Source organism: Hordeum vulgare, chromosome 3H, assembly GCF_904849725.1.
Source record: "Hordeum vulgare subsp. vulgare chromosome 3H, MorexV3_pseudomolecules_assembly, whole genome shotgun sequence".
In the NCBI taxonomy this organism is placed as follows: domain Eukaryota; kingdom Viridiplantae; phylum Streptophyta; class Magnoliopsida; order Poales; family Poaceae; genus Hordeum; species Hordeum vulgare.
In genome coordinates, this window is record NC_058520.1 from 614540095 (window position 1) to 614547645 (window position 7551).

General features: G+C 42.5%; 1 long non-coding RNA gene across 1 annotated transcript; it reads left to right on the forward strand.

Annotated features, from left to right (window-relative positions):
• Positions 1-2511: 2511 nt before the first annotated feature.
• On the forward strand, positions 2512-3084 carry LOC123441158. Its single transcript, XR_006630422.1, has 2 exons — positions 2512-2621; positions 2770-3084. It is a non-coding gene; the product is annotated as an uncharacterized LOC123441158 (long non-coding RNA).
• Positions 3085-7551: the final 4467 nt, after the last annotated feature.

Here is a 7551-nt window from a genome sequence, read left to right on the forward strand (position 1 = left end):
CCGACCACCATATTCTATTCCATCTTTATGCTATGTCCAATGGTCCACGCTCGTGTATTGCGTAAAGAATAAAATGTTGATGCATATTGAAAAAGTATGATCCATGCCTTGCTAATATAATAAAGATGGATGGGGGGTAAAACAATCTTTGTGGATCGTATACTTTGAAAGGTTGATGATTTTCTGCTTATACCTATAAGCATTGCTATGTTAATATTTGTTAATTCATCATTTCTCAGTGAGCATACATGCATAAGGTTACATCATGGATAGCATGTCACATCAATAATTCTGTTATTATCATTTACCTACTCGAGGACGAGCAGGAATTAAGCTTGGGGATGCTTGATATATATGTCTCCAATGTATCTATAACTTTTGATTGTTCCATGCTGATATATTATCATTCTAGTATGCTTTTGGGCTATTTATTTACCATTTTATATTATTTTTGAGCACTAACCAATTGACCCAGTGCCAATTGTTGTTTTCTGTGTGTTTTTCACTTTGCGGGTTTTGAATACCAAACAAGGTCCAATTGCCCTGAAACTTTTCGATGATTTTTCTGGACCAAAAGAAGACCAATGAGCATCAGAAGAAGGCTGGAGGCCTAACGAGGGGCCCACAAGCTATCAGGCCATGTCCTGGGGGGTCACGCACTGATAGCTTGTACCCCGTGGTGTCCCTCCCGACTCCGTTCTTCTTCTTATAAAATCTTATTTAGCCTAAAAACACTAGAGGGAGTCCCAAAACACTTTTTACGCCGCCGCAAGTCTCTGCTTCGATGGGAGGCCATCTGGAGCTCCGTTCCGACACCCTGCCATAGGGGGGGTTGATCACGGAGGGCCTCTTCATCAACCTTCTACCCTCACGATGATGTTTGAGAGTTCACCATCGACCTACGGGTCCATACTCAGTACTTAGATGGCAATCTCTCTCTTTGATCTTCAATACAATGACCATCTCATTTTCGCTTTGATCCATATGATGTCATTTCTTTTGTGCGGTGCGTTTGTTCGAATCTGATGAATTGTGGGTTTATGTTCAAATTATTCATGATAAATATTTCAGTCACCTATGAATACTTATATGATTCTTATGTGCATGATTATGATAACTTCGTAATTCTCTCCGGTCTATTGAAATAGTTTGGCCAACTAGATCGGTATTTCTTTGGTGAGAGAGGTGATTTGTGGTAGGTTCAACCTGGCGAATTTCTATATCTTAGTGACAGAATGGGACAAGATGCGTCTTTGTTTTGCTGCTACTATGGATAAAACGATGGGGTTTATTCATATTGCTTGAGTTTCCTTTGTCTACATCATGTCATCTTACTCCTTGCATTACTTCATTTGTCATGAACTTAATACGTAGAGAGGCAAGCATAGAAGCGCTCTTGAAGTGAAGTAATAGTAATAGGTGCGGGTAGGAGTCGGCCTATTTGTTTATGGACGAGATGTCTATGTACGCATGATCATTGCCATGAATATTGCATAACTATCAAGTTTTCTGCTAATTTCCCAACAGTAATTTGTTTATCCACCGTATGCTATTTTTCCATGTGAGATGCCATTAGGGAAGGCTATGGCCCCAATTCTATCCACAACATATTGGTAAAACCTTCATTACCTTGCTTTTATTTACTTGTCTTTATTTTAACTTACTATCTACAATTATCTACACACCTCAATTGCTTCCAAATAACAAGACAAGAGGATTGACAACCCTCTTGCCCACGTTGGATGCGAGTTGTTTGGTGTTTTGTGTGCAGCCGCTAAAGACGGTTGTGGTTGATATTCCTATTGGTTCGATAAACCTTGGTTTTATAACTGAGGGAAATATTTACCCACTTTGTGATGCGATAACCTGTTCCTCTTCAAGGAAAACTCAACGCAGATCATGAGTATCATGGCCTCAATGCCACGTTCTACATGAACCAAGTGGCGTGTGTTGGTTCTTGTTTTCTATGTTGTATTTGAGTTTCAAGAAATCACCGCACAAAAAGTCCGAGAAAAAAATCAGAAAAAACGATTTTTGTGCCGGAAGAAGACCATGGGCACGGGAGATTGATTGCACGTTAATATTAAGGAAGATATTGATGACACGTTGATATTATTAGGATCTAATCGTCACATTAATATTAGAAAATATATTGATTGCACACTGATATTAGGTGTGATATGATTACATGGTTAGCATGGTATTATATTAATTTCACGCTAAACATATATAGCGCTAAATACGAGAGCTACAGAGACCATTGGATAGACGTGTTTGAACGGATAAGATGTGTTGGATCTGCAACTTGCTTTTTATATATTGGTATAATATAAATATTAATGTGGTAATATTAAATGCATTCAATCATAAAGATATAGCCGATTTGTACAAATTAAGGACACTGAATCTGATCAGATCTTTTTTACCTTATTTGAGTAAACCGGGAGTAAATGGTCTCTATCTATGAGTCAATATATAAAGATAGAATCATGTATTTTTCTGGACGCCCAACTAGAAACGAGAATAGGAGGTTTGAGTAACAGTCTGATCTTATATGGAGGGAAAAACTATTCTTCTTTGCCTTATGGTGCTTGTGCAGCTAGGAAATTCCATTCATGTTGGTACGGAACCACTATCGTTGTCCCTGTATATGTTTCCTTTCTCGTGTCTACCAAAGTAGAGTAATATTGTCAGTTGAGCTGCACAAATGTCTTTGAACTTCTTTCTGAAATTAGACTTTAAAAAGTTTATGTATGTTCATGTCTACAGAGCAATGCAGGACAGAAATTGCCTCTTCAGGCACCACATGCATAGAACTATCTTGCCGTTTTGCCTGCGAGAATACCTTCGGAAATCATGCCATCGGATCAGCGTGTAGGGCCATTAGCCTAACCACGCTGAATTGTTACTGCAAGGTCTGTGACTAGAGTTTCACTAAACCATTGTACGAATCAAATAATGGATAATGATGTGATCTAGCAATAAAATCCTCTTGTGACATGAAGGTCAGAATGTATATTGATCACCAATTTTGAGTGTTATGTATTACTCCCCGTTTAAATAAATGACTCAACTTTGTTCTAACTTTAGCAAAAACTTGATATAAAGTTGTGTCATTCATTCTGGAATGGAGGGAGTATTTTCCTTTGTCACATGGAATCTTAGATTTAGTTATTTTGTGTTTGCATGGCCTCAAGGTTCGTAAGTTCAGAAACACCTAGTTTAAGCAGTATTGGTGGGAATTCATGTCCATCGAGGTGTGTTGAGGACACAAACTAGAAGGGCAGCAGTTCGTGCTATATGCCAGGATGATGAACAATGCAATCGAACTGCTTGAACATCGAGCCTTATATATAACACCATTTTGAAGGAGATGGTAGCAGAGGGACATGAGTTTGAGAAGTCGATTCCAACCTCCAAGCATGCATGAACGACGTTCCAAACTTAATTTCGAGTTAACATTTTTGATTGATCAATCGAATTAACTTGGACACATGGTGATGTGGTATGCGTGCCGATCTAACCAAATTGAACTAAAAGTCAAACAGTGAACTAGTGTGAATTAATTGCAGTGTATGAACTGGATTGGCCGTAACGAAACATGTATCGTTCGGATGGAGAACGGAAAAAAAGAAATGGTTGGAGTGCGGGAGGTGGGCACCAGGCGACCAGCCAGCCTATGCTAGTGGGGACGGGGCCTTTAGCCTCGGCCCGTAAGGGGCTTTAGTCCCTGTTCATCAACCGGGACTAAAGGGGCGGGACTAAAGGCCTAACATTTAGTCCCGCCCTGTTACAAGCCGGGTCTAAAGGTGCTCCACGTGGGCGCCTCGTAGCGTCCCACGGCCAGGACCTTTAGTCCCGGTTCGTTACACGGGTCGGGACTAAAGAGTTTTAGATTTTGCTTATTTTTGGGGTTTTTTTAATGAAATTATTTTTGGGTTTTAGGGTTTTAGGGTTTAAGTGTTCGGGAGATTAACGTGATGCCTCGTTTGTTGTTCGGGAATTAATTTTCATATAATTTAAATAAAAATAATTATGCATATATATAAGGTTAACTTATCTTACAAGCGAGCATATATATACAATTATATGGAGATCTGAATTATCGGGACTAGAGCCCGTCTATTTGATTACATGGACGAACATCAGTAATGGCCCCTAGCTACACTAAATCGTCCTTTATCATCTATAGCTTCCGTCCTCAGAAAGGTCGCAAGCTCCTCTGCAACAACAATCGCGTGTTGCTCTGGTAGGACCTTCGTCGTCATGGCCGTGTGCTATATAAGAAGAGGAGATGAATATGAATATCAATCATGATAACAAAGAATGACGGGTAAAAATAGAGGTGTGAATGTTCATTGCTTACGTCGAATCTGTGATCCTTGTGCTCAGAGGTAAACGTGCGAATGGTCTCGCAAACATAGTATCCGCATAGATGCGTTCCCCGTGGCTGTTGGTCGCACTTTACGAGAATAGAATATATATAATCAAAATAATAATCTAGCATCATAAATGTATTGAAAATAGAAGTATATCATACTACTACTTACCTGAGCCGCTCTAAAGGTCAGCTTCTCATGCTCGATACCGGGAGTCACGCACTTGAACCGCTTCCAAACCCTGCCCGACAAGGATAATGATTTGCTAAGTTTTTCATTAATTGATATATCAGAAAATCCGAAAGAGACCGATAGAGCGTAAGAATGATTGAAATTACCCTTGGAGCATGTCCTGCAGGCTTTGGAACTGTTCCAAGGGTCTCGATAATGGGTCGAAGGCATCAACTCTTCCCTTATCAATTTGAATGTCCAACAGAATCCAATGAAAGCTGCACATGTATATATATATATGTGTGTGTGTGTGTGTATGTCAGTAACTTATCAATTACACTTATAAGTGAATGGACACAACAGAGTAAAGACCCTCACCTGAAGTTGTATGGAAACAGTATGTGGTCACAAAAATTTTGATCTGTTAGAAACCTTAGAAGGTTTTCCTCCATCTCCTTGGGATACTTAGTTAGCGTCGCTATATGTATTTTATCTGGATCAATAAACCCAATATTTAGGATGCTCTTACTTTTACAATCCAAAATCTTCATTCTGCATAATAGAGTACAAGTTATATATAGACAATGAATTGAAATAACTAAACAAGTTATATGTAGACAACGAATTGAAAACTTACAGACAATAGCAACTCATAAGCGATTTGTCGAGGGCGTCGCCATTGTACATCTGGAAGAGTTCATCAAAGTCGGTATGGATTTGTTCGGGGCGGCCGTAGTACTCCTGTGGGACACTCAGCACGATCATCGTTCTCCCATTCTTTGGTTCACTTAAGTACCATTGATGCAAGTAACACATATTTGTTGGGAGATCATCTTTGCTGACCAAAGGCTCACCCATGACAAACTGTGGCTTATGGGCTACCATAGCCTTGGGTATCCTGTCGTCTTGGGAAGATAGCAATTCTTCAACCGAGACACCACATGCAGCCGCCAACTCCTTTGCTCTTTCTAAAGCTAGCCCCTGCACCGGAGGGGGAACATTCTCGGTTAACACCTTGAGGGGTGGGATCGACTATTTGGCCTGTTGTCCAAGCTGAGGAACGTCTGATTTTTTCTTGCTTGTAGTTGAACTTGATTTGCTCCCACTAGCACTTGCACGTGATCTGCTCTTTTTCACTTCCTTCTGCAATGTGCGTGTATAGTCATCAGGCTTATGGTGTAAGTCATACTGTGATGGAAGGGTCGTGAAGTATTTTGCAAATGCTATTTGCTTCTCGGTGTATTCCGGACGGGGCTCGGGTTCCTTCTTTTTCATCTGTGCATCATGATGTTCCTTTGCTATCCTGGCGTTTTCCTCGGGGGTACGATCATAAGGTCTGATAGGAAGATTAGCATGACGTACCTTTGGGAGGGGCGACCGTTTGCGCTTTGGGGTGCTCTGTGTCTTAGGAATCGTCGGCGGAGCGTTCTTGGTGGCACGCTCCCGCTTTGTATCCGTGGCAGGCTCAGGCTTTGTATCCGGAGCGGGCGGCGGCGGAGACGGACGACCCAAGTCCGGCGGCGGTGATCGAGATGGACTCGTGTTGTGCTGGCCGACGTCCTGTGGAGGGCTTGGAGGTAATGGAGGTGTAGGTGACCTGCGACGACTCGGAGGCAGTGTTGTCCTTGGGGCCGAGCCTGGAAGCTTGATGTAGTTCTTGTCCCATAGGATGACTCCACCCAGTATTTCTCCGAGTGTCATCTCATCTTCGGGTCCAGCTATGTCGAGCTCCATATCATTAAACCCCGTCATGATTTCATCCACCCCGACTTTAGCAAAGCCAGCTGGAATCTCACGGCCATGCCAGCGTGCATCAGGGCCAGAAGGTAAAGCTTGTCCGACGGCCACCTTCATGGATATGTTCTTGAATTTCTGATGGAGTTCACATGATGTTGACTCCTTGATTCCATCCACGGGGTAGCCGGGACCGCCCTCTATCATTCTTCGTTCATCGTCGGGCGGGGCCTCAGATTCAGCCACGCTGCTTTTCCGCTTAGATGGGGCGCCGGTAATATCAAGTGCAGGATCTTCTTGGCGCGGTACTCCTCTAAGCTCATCAATCTACTTCTGTTGCTCGTTAATCCTGGCAAGCAACTGGTTGAACTTGTCATTCTCCTCATCCTGCTGCCGCTTCTTTGCTCTCTCTCTCGGCTTTTGTAAGTGTCTTGGTCTCTCGCAAACCCAAGCCACCACGGGTAAGATGGACCGAAGCCTCGCGTTCGTCCTCCATGTTCGTCATTGCCGAGGACCAGTGTGAGCAAATTCGTTCTTTCTTGGAAGCATCTTCTTCATCAGTACCAGCAACTTTTCGAATGACGAGTCAGTCACACCGGTCTCTGCCTTCCACTTCAGCAATTCCAGTGTGCTACCCAGCTTCTTCTGGCCATCTTCACAAGTTGGGTACAACAATTTGTTGTGGTCCTGTAACATCTGCTCGAACTGCAACCTCTTCTTTTCCGTGTCGCAACCTCGCCGTGCATCAGAAATGACCCGTCCAAGATCATCAGCGGGCTCATCTGGTTCCCGTTCTTCATCCTGATCTTCTTCTTCATTGTATTCCATTGCGGTATCAGCATACTCAGGGAACATAGATCGGTAGTTGTCATCATCGTTCTCTTCTTCTTCATCGTCGTCTTCCATCATAACCCCTCTTTCTCCGTGCTTGGTCCAAACATTATAGCCCGACATAAAACCGGACCGAAGCAGGTGGCTCTGAATGACTCTTGAGGAAGTGTAATCCTTCTCATTCCGACATTCAACACATGGACAAAACATATAGCCACCACCATGCTTGTTCGCATCGGCTGCATCTCGAAAAGAATGCACGCCTTCTCTGTAAGCGGATGTGCGTGGATCACCGCACATCCATGGATGACTCATCTGTGTTATACGACAATATATCAAATACAATCACGATCCTAAAAATTAGTACCGCACGGTCTAAACGAGGAAATATAGTTGCTAACCTTTTAGAATAAGTAGAAATAAAGAGGAAGAGGTT